We start from the raw sequence: 15,082 nt of genomic DNA, 5'->3' as shown, positions 1-15,082 counted from the left end.
CCCACAGAAAACGGTCCCGGCCAAAACCTCTAGGAAAAAAAGGAAGAAAGAAAAAAAAAACAGCCGACCCCTTTGTGGAAAAGAAAAGAAAGCAAGATGAATAAATATTTTTTTAATTAATGACGGGCACAAAATGAATGGCAAAGGATTCGTGCGGGGATTTGGGGAAATGGTCTCAACCCGCTCCATCATGCCGATACCTTGATGTACTTCACACGGCTCGCCTGTTTAGTCAGTGGATTGGGATGTTGTGACGTTACAATGTCTGACTTTGACCCTGACCGTATATCATCATCAGAATGATGATAATAACAATCTTCAGCAAGAACTGTGGTAAAAAAATGTACTCATAAGGATGCCAACCAGAGTTTTCGTTTTCAAGCCTCAAGCTTGGCTTTTTGACCGTCGCCATGTTGTTGTTGTTTTTTTGACCAGGAGTGACACAAGAGGGCGGAGCTAACTCCAACTGAATTTGTCAAACAAGACATTTTTAAGCTGACGCATAACTTGCATGAATTAGACATGAAAAGGTTTACATTTGTAAGACAAAAAGAGTGCACAGCTCCCAGACCAGCCAAAAGCTGTGGTGGCGGCCTGTCAATCACAAGGTAGCCACGCCCTAAAGCCTCCCCTGCTTTATCTCTTCTAAATGGCACTCATCATTTACGAAATGCATTGCTGGCATGAGATTGGCACCGGGTGCCGAATCAGAAAAAGACTTGGCGGATGTGTCCGTGTCGATCATTTCCAGTGGGTAGCAACCTGGTTTGGTTTAGAACGAGGAGTTTGTTCGTCTGATCGTGAAGAGGTCAGAACTCCAATGCGCAGATGTGGCCAGGTCCCCGTGTTCCAAGATCATAACAATCACCGCGAGCACAACGTTATGACGACGGCCGGCAAGGGCCCAAAGCATGAGAACACCTTTTGTGAGGCCCTCGCACGTTACCAGAGGATGGTGTCTACGGAACAAGAAGGAAAAAAAACACATTATCACACAAAGTAGTGATTAAAAGAGCAGCCAACGCAACTCTGTCATATGGCTAACTGCGATATGATCACCCTCCCCACGGTGCCGCCGCGCTTTCCAATGACGACAATGTGAGTGTGATCTCTATAAAGTGGCGCCATCGCTACCGGCGTCCCGGCGCGGCGCTCTTTTGACGGCGACGACGAGGCGGCTGCGTGGAATGGCAGGTAGAGGGGCTGCCGTGCATCTGCCAATCACGCCATGAAGCGGTTGGTGGAGGGAGGCGGTGAGGGGGGGGGGGGGCGGGAGGATGTTATCGCTCTCCCTCACTCTCTTTCCCATTGATTCTTGCTCCGTGACAAACTCTCTCTCTCTCTCTCTCTCTCTCTCTCTCTCTCTCTCTCTTTTGTGCGTGGAGATCCGTCCATAAAACATCTGACACGACTGTCACCCTCACCCCCCCCCCCCTCCCCGCCCCCTCCGCAACCTGGACACCGCCATTACACAGATGTCAGACACAGTTGTGATATCATCGTAAAAAAAGGAACTGCCGCGATTTCCAGTCTCTCTTTCTTTTCTTTTTTTTGTTGAAACACACTCACACGTACACGTGCGGACACACACTACCTCTTCCGAGGCTCGTGAGTAAGCGGGGAATGGAAGAGGAGAGGTTCGGGGGAGTCGGATAGAAGTGCAATTACACTCGCTGATGTGCTTTGGCCCATATTATGATGTTGGGGGATGATAAGAAGAGCAAGAGCACAGGCCGCACAAACACACACACACACACACACACACACACACACACACACAAACACAGACAATAGCCCCGGCTATGATGGATGTCCGGATGCAAACCCACTCCAAGCAGAAAATAGATGAGTTCCCTTCCCCTCGACCGAATGGCATATACATCTTCGATGGGTTCTCCGTGTAGCGCGTGAGCTCGTAACTGGAACTTTATTGGCGGCATATAGTTGATAACTCCGCCAAGAGGGGTGTCGGGGAAAAAAAAGAAGAGAAAGAGATATAAACAGCACAAGCGAGACATGATGATTCCAGTCATGTCCTTCGGTTCATTCAGTCCGATTTGATTTATCACGCAGGATGCTCAGCTCAACCTCCACTTTTAAAACAAATCCATCCAAAAGCATCCGTCGCTCGCCGCCTTTCGGCGCACGAGCGGGGTCGCCACCAAGGTCACCTCCGTGCCCCAAGCAGGAGACTGTTTTGCCGTGTCTTTATAAAGCTGTGGTTCAATAGCTGTGTATTGTTAAAAGCACGCGTGTGCACAGAAATCCTCGCTTTTGACGCGACATCCGTGTTGCGCTTTTCTCTGCACGATGTATTTGGTTGTAGCACGTCAGATGGCTATTGCAGGCACTCAAACTCGTCTTTGTAATCAGCCGATGGACGCACATCACGCGGTAACCAAGAGACGCTCTCGAATAGCCGAGGTCACGGGGGATAATGGCGTCGATCACACAGCCACGTGTTTGCCACGGATGACCAAGCGGCGCCGCCTCTCATGTCTGCGTTACTCCCCCGTTTTCCATCCTGTTAAATTTTCCAGTCCAGTTTTGTCGCAGTCTGACTCGCCGGCTGTTTCAGGGTGAAATAGCAATTTCCACTTCCAGATGCACATCTATGATTGCTGTGACCCCCCCCCCCCTCCCCTCATCCCATCCCATCAGCACACCCACAAAATAAAAAAAGAAGCTTTTTGCATTTCCACATATCACCTTCTATTTCTTAATCGGTCCGAAGACGGCAGCTCATTCACCTCCGGGGAAGTGTTCCCCTCAGCCGTCAAAGTGCTCACGGCGAGGCCCGAGCTTTTCTCTCCAGACTTAAATTAACTTTAGTGAAGTTTTACAGTCACATTATTTCCAGTTAGTGTACACAAGGAGAGGCAGGGAAAAGGAAGTCATAAAGTATTTATAGAGGCACATTGTTGGCTTTGGTTATTTTATGGGACGTCTCGGCAAAAAGATTGAACGTATCCTTTTAACCGTTTCGCCGTCTTCGACAAATTCGAAAGCAGCACGCCTTCGACGGCCGACGGTTGTGGCAAAGGGAGGGACGCGACGACGGCATTCGCGAAGGGAGGGGGAAGAGCGAACAAGGAGGGAGGTTCGAGGGACGGGATGCGGCCGGCGAGTGGACCGTCTTCTCCAGGCCCTGGGAAGGGAGCGCCTCGGGAGCCCACGGGGGGGACACGGCGATCCATGCCAGGTGCAGAGAAAGCGGTGAGGTGGATGGAGATTGTGTAGGTGCATGGGAGAGCACATGAGGTGTATACGTGTGTGTGTGTGTGTGTGGAGAGAGAGAGAGAGAGAGAGAGAGACTGCTCCCAGGAGAAGGGAGCGCCTCCGGCCACAAACACACTGGACAGCCACAACAGCCTTGTCACGTCTACTTTTCTTCTCTTCTCTTTTTTTATTTTTTTTTCCACTTATAACCTTTCCTCAACCCTGCTTTGGTAAACAGCCGTAAGAACAGCACCTTCGCAGTGTGAGTGTGAGTGTGTGTGTGTGTGTGTGTGTGTGTGTGTGTGTCAGGGTACTGGCGATGGCAAGAAGCGTTGAGGTTCATGAAGCGAAAGTACAGAAACGGACAGAGTGGGTTGGCCTCGGACAGATTGATGTTTACGTCGTACACAATCGCGCAGATTCAACACGTTGCGACGTCCGTTGTGTTGAACAGACGCAGCTTTATCTTCTGGTCAACATACAACGTGTCCTCTTTTCACGTGGATGAAAGCAACATGTTCATAATGTGTCATGAGGTGTCGGAGTGGGAGCTGTTTTCGGAGCTCCCAAAGGTTCGTTGTCATCTGAGCACTTTTATCTTGACCTCATCATGAATCGAACACACGTTGCACTGGGTTGTCGTTGACGGGTTGCTTGTGTCACGTCCCATGTCTAATGTTGCAGGTAAATTCCTCGTTTGTGCAAACGGTCCTGGCAATAGACGGTTTCTGATTCTGATGCACTATGTTGTGTACTCGCTTGTCAAAATATCCAATACCAATGATGTGATAATGTGAGGGGGAAGTATCTTTATCTTTTCTTTTTTTCATCTGAGGACATTCAGGGAACGGAACCCTGACATTCGGGGACACGGACGTTCCGGACTGGAACCCGGACATGCATCGTACTGCCCGTGCTCATTGATCCCACTGAACTGTCAAGGTGTGTCACTTTGTTAGCTTTGTTGGAACTGCTGCGTTGGCTCAAAACGCTCTTGACAAGAGGTTAAAACATCCGCGAGGCCCGTTTGCATTCGTGCTAAAGGTTTCCTTCCTCTGTTGTAAAAGGAAAAAGAAAGAAAACGGCACAGCGAAGAGTCAAATAAGCCTCCGTCACGCGTAAGATGTTATCGCTTTGACACCAGGAAGTCACATTCCATCGCGGCGCGGAGAGAAAAAAAAAGCCCTAATTTCTTTTAATCAGCCCCGAGAGCCACACATCAGAACCCAGCGTCAGTCTACCTTTTTAAAAGGTGACGGGAAAGACAAACCCCGCGGGGGCACGGCTTTATTTATTTTTCATCTGTCGCTTTGTCAACACGGAAAAGCGCGAGAAGAAAAAAAAAAATCTCTTCATAGATCTCAGAGAACATAAACAATATTCATGAGAACATTACATAATCTGCTTTTGAGTGCTCTGCCCCGGAATACCTCCTGAATATCATTGAATGTTTATGCCCTTTTAGTTCATGATATGAATGCTTAAGAAGCGGAGAGAGAGAGAGAGAGAGAGAGAGAGAGAGAGAGAGAGAGAGAGAGAGAGAGAGAGAGAGAGAGAGAGCGAGCGAGAGAGAGGTAAGGATAGCCCGAGAGCAAGGACATGTTGGTATTTAACGACTAACGCGATGTCAGATGAAGATAGCAGCGTGTTTGTTGACAGTGCCTCTCTTTCGGTCAGCGTGAGATAGGTCACCACACTTTTTCTTTTTTTTTCCTTTTCCTTTTTTTCCTCAGCGGCGAGGGTGGCGAGGATGTGCGTCTCGCCTTGACACGTGACGGGCCGCCGAGGGCGCTCGAGGGCCCCGGTGGAGACGCCGCGGGTGTCGGAGCCGTGTGTCCGCGCCGAGACGAGCCCCGTGTCAAAATCGGTTCGCCCGCACCCCTCCCTTCCACCCACCTCCCACACCCCTCATCCCTCGCCGTGGAGCAGCATGGAGGAGGGGGCGTGGCTTATTTTCTGGCCGAGCTTCTGCGTCGTGACAGCCGGGTTTGAAATGCGGGTGAGGGTTGGTGTTTGGTCTCAGGGCCTCTTGACCAGTTCCTTGTCATGATTTCGAGCATGTCGTTGGTTTTTTTTCACATTAAAATTCCTGCAATGTCAAGGAGAGAACATCGAAATTGGATGATTTGGCAGAATCCTGCTCGAGAATGAATTGTTCAGCACCAAACAAAACAAGAAGGCTTTAAAACCGTTGTCCACAAACCAGTAGGTCCCCTTGTTCATTGTCAGATGTGAATATCATAAATTACAGATGGAAAAATAAACCTTTAAACATGTCTAGGGCAGATATTGCTTTAAAAACTGTGTAAATCACATCTTTATGTACTCATAACCAGCAACATATAGACTAATATCTACACCTCTGAACAAAATATCACATTATACTCCAAGTGGTTGCAGAGATTTTGAATTTTTTTTTAAAATAGGTTGGTTTGTAAAAGCTTTTAAGTCGACACATCAGTACCACAGCAGTGTTTTTTCCTGTCATACTACCACAGAGGTTCCCAAAAATGACCTGTACGACCCTGTCAGAGGTCAAACCCTGTGTTCAGAGAACCACGGTTACCATAAATAACCATGTGTTATACATCTTACTCCAGCTACTGTCCCGTCCGCACCGAGCAACATATTAAATATGACATTTTCTAAAGTTAGCGTCAATTACACCACCATTGAGTACTGAGATGCCATGAGACCTTTATTATACATGTCCCTGTCAGCTACGGTTGTTCTTTAACTTTATTTGTTGCTGACAGGAACCTTTGACATCTATAGTTTCATTTAACAATAACACGTCTGGGATGTGAGAGAAGCCTGTCCATTCCAATCTCGCCAAGCGCATGCAAGGCTCGCTGGAGTTTACAGGGCTCACGCTCCTGAAGGCATCACGACCTTCTTTCTTTCTGTCTTTTTTTTTTTTTTTTTTAAGTTGATATAAGTCGAGGAAAATCCAGCCTCGGGGAGGAAAGATTTCTTTTGAAATCGCCTTGTGAGCAGCCATAGAGCCCAGCTGCAATCACTCCCGATACATCAGTGCGGTGTCACACCCACACAATCTTCATGTCACGGAGAAGATGAAAATGCCATGAGCGAGTGACTGATACCTGCCACTAGCCTCGCAATGGCTCCTCGTAGGGTGTGAGGAGGGTGTGGGGGGGGGGGGAAGGGGGGATGACAGCCGCATGAATAATTCCTGCAGGTTCCAGGGTCTAGTTATTCACACAAGATAAAATAAAGAACAACAAGTACAGCTTCCGCTGTTTTTTTTCTTCCCGTTCCCCCTTTCACTCTCTCTCTCTCTCTCACTCACTCGCTCTCGATGATTTATTCAGCGACGCACGGCGTTTCAACTCTCGGTCATCGCGCGATGGGTACCTCTATAAAGAGACAGGAGTTCAGACATAGTGGGGACTTTAATTAATGATGGGAACAGTGTGTGTGTGTGTGTGTGTGTGTTTTGCTCTGAAGAGATATTGGCTGAGCATGAAAATCCATTGACTCGCATGAAGTTATTACGCTGGATTGTGCTACCTAAAAAAAAAAGAAAAAAAGAAAAGAATATCCCGATTGAAGAGAACCAGATCTCGCTTTAATCCCCTAATACATTACACAGAGACAGACACACTAGTGTCACCGGGGCGATGAAAGCGCCTCAGCCAGGTGACTGATACCTGACCAGATTTTGTTAATGGCGCCGTTCTGATGACAAACGAGCGCGGCCGACAGCTGTAATGCGACTTCATCTTCCGCCGGTGTCATTACACGCAGCCCATCACAAATCAAGGCCTTTTTTTTTTTTCTTTTTTTTTTTCCCCAAGAACTGATGAGCAGTAAAAAATAGTTCCTGATGAAATACTTCTTCATTCGGGTAATCATAAATCCGAAGGAAAAATGGAACGGAATTGCGCAACGCGGGGGGCTCGCGGCGAGCGTTCAATCGGCCCGGCGAACGATTCCATTTTCTCAATTGAACCATCAGTTGTCAAATAATGGCGTCCGCCCGGGATGGTCATTTTCAAAGGAGTCGGCGATTCTTGCCGCTTTTTCGAATCTGTATTTGTTTAATTGTCTCATCTGGCTGCTTCCAGTATCCCTCTGTGGATGAATATCAGCTCTTTGTCTTTGTTAAATTGGCCACAGTTATGTTTTTTTTGCGTCAACTTATCTTCATAAAATGAATGATCGCACAATGTGATGACTATGAAGTGGACACTATCGGCATTCAGACGTTTTGTCTGTGCGCCAAGCTTTCACTATGCAATCGGACCCTATAAATAAGTCCCGCCTCTTGATTGCAGACTGGCCTATCAGAGCAGCATTAGCGTTAACCGGGCTACGACGCTATTCGTTTTCAGGCTGGGAAGTTGGAAGCCATTTTTCTCAGTGGCTCAAGTTCCAAACATTGACATGTTCAATAACACTATATACTTTGCCCGTGACATGGACATATAAATATACAATTTAAAGTTCATCAATCCTTTCTCGCAGTCCAGGAACAGGGTTAAGTTGATTCTGCCCTAATGTAGACATTCGTATTCTGCCCTGTTCACCGCGTAATGCGACAATTGATGGATTTCTCCATTTCATTTCTGATCTCACTTCAAATATCCAGCTTGAACGTAATTGTTATTTATTAAAATCTTGAGTGGAACAGGACAATGTGTGAAGTACAGTGTGTGCATTGAGCAAAGCTCACGGAGGAGCCGGAGCCTTGAACAGGGATGGATGATAAAAAATAAATAATAAAAACTATCGTTCCTGAGGGGATCATCGATGACATGGATTTTTTTTTTTTACATCATTTATTACCAGCACTAAAAGCAACAAACTGCAGTGAATATGAGAGACAATTATGTCATTTCATATTTATTGAAACATTCATATTTATTGAAATCCTGTTTTTTATTCACGTTATTTAAGTACATCCAGGATGCGGCCTGATGCTGTTAAAACTGCAATTACTGATTTATTAAAAAAAAGGTTCTGCCACATCCAAGTGTACAGGAAATGTGCTCATGTTTCTGCAAAAGAAGTGACAAGAAGAGAGTCCGGTCAATTTCTCTTCTTCATATTCGCCCCAATACATTCTGGGCATTGCGGTTTTTGAGGTTGAAGAAATCATCGTACAACTCTGTGAGATCCAGATGTTCCGACACGTTGGACACGTACGAGCACGATGAGCTCCCTCCCATCATTCCCCCCGTCCTCGGCAACATGTAATATGTTATATATCCCACAGACAAAGCAACATCTCAACTTCTTTTAATTACATTGGATTTCGGCCATGAAAAGAGGTGCCGTGTCATTCAATTGTGAGGGCTGAGGCTCATTATTGGAAGAATATGTTCAGTTCTTTCTTGTTGTTGTAGTTTTTGTTGTCGTTGCCATGATCGAGACCACAAAGATGGACGAGAAAGAGAAGGTACGTCTTTGCCTCTTATTCCCACGCCATGTTTTTAACTGTGGATAATGCATTCACAATCAAACACGGGGAGCCCGGTGGCGGCGACACAATGGAAGCGCTTGATTGCTGGTTATTAGAGTGCATTCAACTACCTGAATGGGGTCAATGAAACGGCAGCTCGTGTAAAGCGGGGTTAAATGGAATAATGGATGGAAACGACACAGAAAAACAATTTTCTAAAGGAGGTAGAATACTTTTATCGTGTGTCATTACAGTAAACAATGCACTGCCGCTCACGATGTAATGATGAACTTTTTAAATACTTTCATAGTCCCTTTTTTCCCTCTCTCAAAAGAACATGAATGAATCAATAATCATGTTTACCGCCTAATACTTTGAAGCAATGAATGACGCACGCCGTCAATCATCCTAACCTTTACGAGGGCGCGTGTCTAACAATGCTGGTGGAAATCCAAACTGGAAACGCAGAAACGGTGCGCCTGAAATGGACTTAACAACTCATCCTCGGAAATGCCGGGGTTATTAATTTGACGCAGGATAAATTGAGTTTAATTATGCGCAATTATGTTCCCAAAAAAAAAAGGCACCTTCAAGGCTCCGGGGGGGGGGGGGGTCGTAGAGGAGGCCAAGGAGACGTACGATCAGGGCTTAAGAAGTTAATGGTTAACATGTACGCCACGACTTCCACCCTTGGCGGGTCGAATGGGAGGAAGGGGGGGTGGGGGGGGTTCTCATAAAGGTGCCAATGCTGCAGGGGTGGTGGTGCCCACCGGGAGAGGGGGATGCACACACAGGGGGCCACGAATCAATTGCGTCCTGCAGGTTTGTTTGGCCACCACCGGAGATTTTGATAGAAACTCCAGGGGGTGGGGGGGGGGGATGGAGGTTCTGGGCAACTGTGTGAGTTTCTGTTGTCCACCAGGGCGGATACGGCTGTCGGAGCAACACGCAGGATGCTGAGCCGGGCGGGGGTGCGAGGGTCGAGCCCCTTCACATTGTGAACTGAAAGCCTGATGAGAAAACACTTGGCTCGGAGAGCTTGTTTGGGATCATGCTGAGATTTAGGGTAGTTTAGGGTAGACAAATATATATATATATAGTGAGTATAATAAATGCATGTACATACCTGTGTATTCAGTGGCTGGGTACAATTTTCCAATATGCTCTTTGTGTTGATGTCCACTTCGCATCTATTTCAGTCGCATCCACTGTTCTTTGTTGAAAGTAAGAATCAGAGTTCGAGAACCCTTGACAATTCAAATTAATATGTGTAAAACATCCCGGCAGACTTCAAAATAACTCCTGGTGGGAAGCAGCTGATATTTTGCTCGGAGAAAAGAAACATTTCACCGTGCAAGGAAAAGTAAATTCCTTGAAAGGAGCACTGCAGCTTTAAATCGACGTTCCCAGTGTGACGCTCGACATGAGCGTGTCTTTTGTACCGTTCGGAAATGAAACACTCCTCCCCCCCCCCCCCCCGCCTCCGCCTCCAAGACCGTCTGCACGACAACGCGATGCTTTCTAACAATGGTACAGTCGGCCGAGGTTAGTCAGGCGAGCGCCGAAGCAGACGCCGAAACCCCTTAAGACGCCCAATTAGCCGCGGCAGACGCACAAACCTCTCCTGAAACGAGCTTCTGTCACCTGCTTCCATCAAAGTCTGCGGCGGCTTACGCGGCAGAAGTTGTCCCAGTTTGTCTCTCGGATCCCCCCCTCTCACTCCCACCCTCGCGGGTGACACAGATCTGATGCCTTCTAATGAGTGTGAAGAGCAAATAGCCGCCGCGTGGTGCCACATTTCCTATTTTTTTTTCTCCCCCAGTGCTGATTTTCACGTGGATGTACAATAAAAAATAAAAAAAAATAGACCTCTGACCTACATGTTTGCTGTATTTTACTTCCATGTCATCATATGTATACGTTGCAGAAGGTTTACATGTAAAGTGCCTGCAGTGGGAAGACATGTGAGCGGAAAATCCTGTTTCTTTCCGCTCCAGTGTGACCGTCTGCGCGTCCAGACAGAAAACTCATGTTCCTGTGAAGTTGACATGAAGTGTACAATATTCACTCCATCCGACACCCGTTCCCCCCCCTCCCTCCCTCCGCGACCCCTCCTCTGACCCCTGTCGCCTCCGGGGTCGTCGACAAATCGGCCGGCGAGTCACGTGGTCTCGTCCGGCGTTTGGCGAGGCGGCGCTCCTCCTGACAGGCACCCGCACAAACACGGGACAGCGCGGATGTCATATCTCATTGACCGGGAGTCCACGCTGGCATTTGGCCGCTTGTGCGTGCGAGAGACCGACGGGGGAGTTGCAGCGAGCGCGTCGCGTTCGAGTGACCTCCTTCCCAAGCCAAATAATCCGTGAAGTCATTCGGCCACCAGCGCACATGTTGTTGTTTTATATATTATGGATAGAAAAAAGACTGAGTGCAGATTCAGACAGATATGTGGAAGATGTCATACATAAATGTAACAAATGTGAACCCTTTCATGCATGATTTATGATGACCTCAGTCAGGATTTGTGTTTTCAACTGCATAAAATGATATATAAAGATGTGAAAACTGTAAAATATGTAAATGTGTAGATACAAATAAAATGAGCAGACTATTTTTTATTATAATTGGCAAATCCCGCGAGGCACAAAGCCACAAGACACTGGATACAGATGTACTCGGTCCTGAAGCAACCAAATGGCCGTAAAGAGGACGAGGAAGTGAGCATGTCCTGGATTAAAGTATGCAAAATATATAAATAAATCCTGAAAACATGCTTAGACTTCTGCTATCAATCAGTCACAGCGAAGCTGCTTTTAAAAAAATGTCCCTCTTGATCCTCCGTGACCCGTCTGAGAACATCTGAATGTTTTGTGTCGATCCTCTTTTCAAGGCCTATTTTTCTACAATGTAATAATACAAAAATAGAACTTTACAAGCGCAAGGGATCATAAGCTCATGAAGGCAAATAACAAAAGTGTCAAAGAAAAACAGCGTTTAGCACAATAACTGTAATCCAAACAAGCCGTGGGCATGACGGTGGTGAAGCGCTTATTCTCCCATGTAAGTGCAAAGAGACACGGAAAATAAAGCAATAATTTAATAAATAAATAAAAAAGAGGAGAGAAATGGAAAGCCAGCCGCAGAGGACAAAAAAGAATATAAATGTATGAGAGAAGATGGGCTTGTCTTGGTGGATGTTTGTACCTGAAGCACCTTGAAGTTGGAAGCAACAATTTCAAAAAAGTTTTCATCAACAGCACGCCCGTGGCTCAAAAATACAAAAACAGTAAATAGCAAACTTGGAGTCACATGCTGACTCTCCTTTGTCCCCCGTGTCCTGAGACGAACTCTCCAAGTCACTCACTTCCTCCTTTCAGAGGTCATTTTACCCAGAATTCATAGAGCAGCACAGACATGTAACAACAAAGTGGGGAACGCAAAGGTCGTTGATGAAAAGCTGATTTTCATAATGGTAAAAAAAAAAAGGAGAAAAAAGTAATAAATTGCTCTCTACTGCAATCATGTCTCCTCACTTATCGGGTTGGCTCAACCAGAATGAAATTTTGGAAGTGGGATTAGCATAATAAAATGCAGATTAGGATAATGGGACAACGTGCCAGTTTTAAGAAACGACGTGCACGCTGTTTTCATGATGGGGGGAAAAAATTGGGCGGCATGTTTGCTTTTGTTTTACTTTAAACTGATGAAAGAGGATTCAGGGTTGAGTCTCCAACTTTATTGAAATGATCCGCATGTACAATGAAGGACGATTCAGTGATGGACCTGACCTTTGACCCCCCCCCCCCAACCCTGAAACAGTAACTGTACGTAAGTGGGCAACTCACTCATGGTACTTAAGTGAAAAGAGCTCTTTTAAGCTGCTGTTCATCTTAATAATTACACCCTACGAGTGTTTTTTCGAACTCAGAAGCGTTCCCAGCCTCGAGCTGCTCTTGTATCTTTGATAACATGTTGCCGTTTGATATTTACCGCCTTCACTTCTGTATGCTCGTCGCTCTCCTCTGAAACCCAAACTCCGTGGACCGCCCGCCGTCAGAAACTCTGGCGGTGACGTCACACACCCAGCCTTCTGCTCCCAGGCTTGTGTTTTATTGGGCACAACTTAAAACCGGTTTAAATGGAGACATCATGCATCGGCTTTTTGGCAGAGAACCACAAGGAGAGACGTTAGTGCACAAAACATCGTCTGATTCCTCGACGTGTGTGTGTGTGTGTGTGTGTTTTATTCCTCCCATATACGTTGATCTCAGTTTTCTGTACCATCTGCTTACCTGAAGCAAACATGTGTTCATTTGCATTTCCAATACATCATGCAAAAATATAATAATAAAAAAAGCCCGCCTCAGACACAAGGCTCTCTCTCTCTCTGTCTCTCTCTCTCTCTCTCACAAGCGCACCCACCTCTGAATGCACCTTGTTATCTGCGCGGTGCATGTTCGCATCGCATATCCAATACATCATTTGCTTTGCACGAACCAAGACGCCGGTGCCCTACTTCATCAAGTGAAGTCGGGGCAGCTTTTTACTTCAGGGCATATGAGTCAGTATTGACTAAGACGTGGTATTCTTCACAGGCCCACCCACACTCTCCAAGCCAAACGATCACACCGATGCTGTCGAACGCTGCTAAAAGGAAGAAAAACAACAAATAGAGACGTATATATCTCCTGCTCTTATATTAATTGGGAGCTGCAGGTATATTTAAAGTGACAGCTGCCAATGTTGTTTATGTGTCGGCAGTTTTTCAAGACGCGTCAGAATTGAATGCACAACATGGCGTTTCGGAAAAAAATCGATCCGATTTCTTATTACGCCGTCACTCGTGGGAAAGGTTTTCAGACGGTTCACGCTGCAGCGTTTCACCAAGTTTCCCTCAAAAGAAGTAACAGGCCAAAGGCTAACATTTACCATGGCTACATGAGTCACTTCTTGCTTCTGTAATGTCCGTTGAAGGCCCGCTACAACGTTAGCAGGTCATCATCGCCACGCAGAAAGGTTGGCAGCTTAGTTTAACCGCTTCCATCGCTGTCGTTTTCTGGCAAAAGTCCCTGCAACACGAGTCAACGTAGGCTTTCAAAAACAATTTCATGTTTATCGGAAGCATTCGGCGCAGGGAACAGAACTATTCAGCCTGGTTTTCGGGAAAATATCATGAAATACTTAATTAGGTTTCGGCTATAAAACCACTTGGTTGGGTGGTTTGAGTCCAGGTACCTACGGAAGTGTCGATGAGTGTGTCCTTTGTTATGGAAGTTACGTGACAAATACATTTAAAAAACCTTCCATCACATGGGGCTTGAACCGCTGCCTGCTGGATGAAAGACTGATTATGGTTGTTTATGCGAAATTATCAGCTCTCTGCGTCTTTGTGTACCGGTCGGCATCTTGTAAAAGGATGCGTCTCTCAAAACCATCTTCCTTAGACAGAATAATGTGAGCCGCTTGATGTGCTCGCACGGAAACCAGAGTCCCGACTCTCTCTCTCTCTCTCTCTCTCTCTCTCTCTCCGAATACCTCGACGATGTGTCAGTCAGCCTACAGACACGAAAAGGCCGGATCGGCGGTTAGCGCGCCACGACGGCGCGCTGTAACGGCATCATGGAAGTGACACAACATGACAGCATGTGACACTGGTGCGCCTTTCCACTCGTTTGCCACATCATTAAGTCACAAGCGGCGTACAAAGAGTCATTTGTGATCCTTTGAAATTATTAAATGTGAACGTGAGGTTGCAATATTTAATGTGTGTGTGTGTGTGTGTGTGTGTGTGTGGGGCGAGGGGGTCCGGTAGCAGTTTGAAAACAGAAAAACACTTTTAGCTGCGGGCATTTACAGGGAATGCGTTTCCAAAAGTCATCCCCTCTCACGCATCATGCGGAGTGAAGACGCCGATCCATTTTTTTTTCTTTTCTTTCAAAGATTAACATTCGTTTCCTGTTTTTTAAAAATGATTTCCCTCCCGGGTGATTCAACGTGTTACGATATTAGAAATCAGGTCGAGGTCTGGGATGACGCTGGAACTTCAGGAGCTTGCACAAAGCATGTCGTCAGTGAAACGGCCGCACATATAGGAGCCGTTCACCTTGGATAATCCATATATAATACATGCTCGTATGAGCGCCGACAGCCATGCGGTACTTCAGAAGGCAATGTCAAGGTAGCTGTTATCCCGGGGCAGGTGAACAACCATCAACCAAGACATTGAGAGCAGCATCCAGGCCCAAACACTCCGTCATCACAGGGCCACGCTGAAAAGGCTTTTAATTAATATATATATATATATATATATATATATATATATATATATATATATATATATATATATATATATATATATATGGGAGGGAGGCAGTGCATCAAGTTGACGGGGCATTGCCTGTGCTGTCCATGAGAGAGCTAAAAAAAAAAAGAAAGAAA

The sequence above is a fragment of the Clinocottus analis genome, unplaced genomic scaffold (assembly GCF_023055335.1).
Source record: "Clinocottus analis isolate CAN_PGR_092001 unplaced genomic scaffold, fCliAna1.0.p SCAF_24, whole genome shotgun sequence".
NCBI classification, from domain to species: domain Eukaryota; kingdom Metazoa; phylum Chordata; class Actinopteri; order Perciformes; family Cottidae; genus Clinocottus; species Clinocottus analis.
This window is presented reverse-complemented; position numbering follows the sequence as displayed.